We start from the raw sequence: 1,084 nt of genomic DNA, 5'->3' as shown, positions 1-1,084 counted from the left end.
CATCAGCATAGAGAGATAGGGGCACTCGACGTCCTTCAACGCTAGGGGTGTCATGGGCCGCCATGGCGTCAGGAAGTGCGACGTCTAGGGCATCGATGTAATCTGCAAAACCTTCGACAAAAAAACCGAAGAGCGTGGGGCTCATAGGGCAACCCTGCTTGACCCCTTGGGTGGAGGGAATCGCCTCTCCTTTTGCTCCATCAACCTGGACTCGCATTTCCACCCGATTGTAGCAGCGCTTGATGACATCTAACGCAGAGCCCGTGACTCCTCGTTCCTCAAGTCTAACCCAGAGCAGCTCTCGATTAACCCGGTCAAAAGCTTTCTCAAAATCAATCTGGCAAACAAACAACGCTTGTCCGGGGACGTTAACAAAATCCTTACGGCATCGGTCTGTGAGGTGTCGCACCAAGAACAAATTCTGAGTGGTGCCGCGCCGTGGCCGAAAGCCACCCTGATAAGGGCTCCACGCACCACAACGTTCCCCCCAGGCTTTTAGCCTCCGGTCGAGCAATAACGCATAAAGCTTAGACAAAGCCCCACCGACGGCAAGCCCCCGGTAGTTTTTTGGATCCATGACGTCGCCCTTCTTGTGGATGGGTGTGAGGGCGGATATCTCGAACTGCCTTGGGTAATCCCCAGTCGACCGGATATGTTCCAACAGACGCAGCAAATACGGTGCAAGCACCATCTCTTCCTTTTCGCCCACCTTTCTAGTGGCATACTTATAGCACTCAGCAGGGGCCCTTTCAAGTCCTGGGGATTTATTGTTGCCCAGCATTTTTAGTGCAGCAATGACCTCTGCCAAGGTAAACGGGGGCCGCCGCAGCAGCTACTCTCTGATTTCGGGCTAAGCAGCTCTCACCAGCCCAGCCGCGCGGTATTGTAAGTGAGCACCCATTTACGAGGTTCATCATGTAATCCGCTCTAACCTCATTAAAAGCGTTGATCTCGTCGTTGTATAGTGCGTCAAAATAATCGCGCCAGCTGTTGACGTCACGTATTGGGCAATCAGGTGTCGCCCCCTGGTTAAGTTGCCGCCACAATGCACGCGGATTCCCTTTGCACTCCTCAAGAAACGAAG

Source organism: Volvox carteri (genome assembly GCF_000143455.1).
Source record: "Volvox carteri f. nagariensis unplaced genomic scaffold VOLCAscaffold_247, whole genome shotgun sequence".
NCBI lineage: Eukaryota > Viridiplantae > Chlorophyta > Chlorophyceae > Chlamydomonadales > Volvocaceae > Volvox > Volvox carteri.
The sequence above is the reverse complement of the archived record's forward strand: the minus strand, read 5'-3'. Positions refer to the sequence as shown.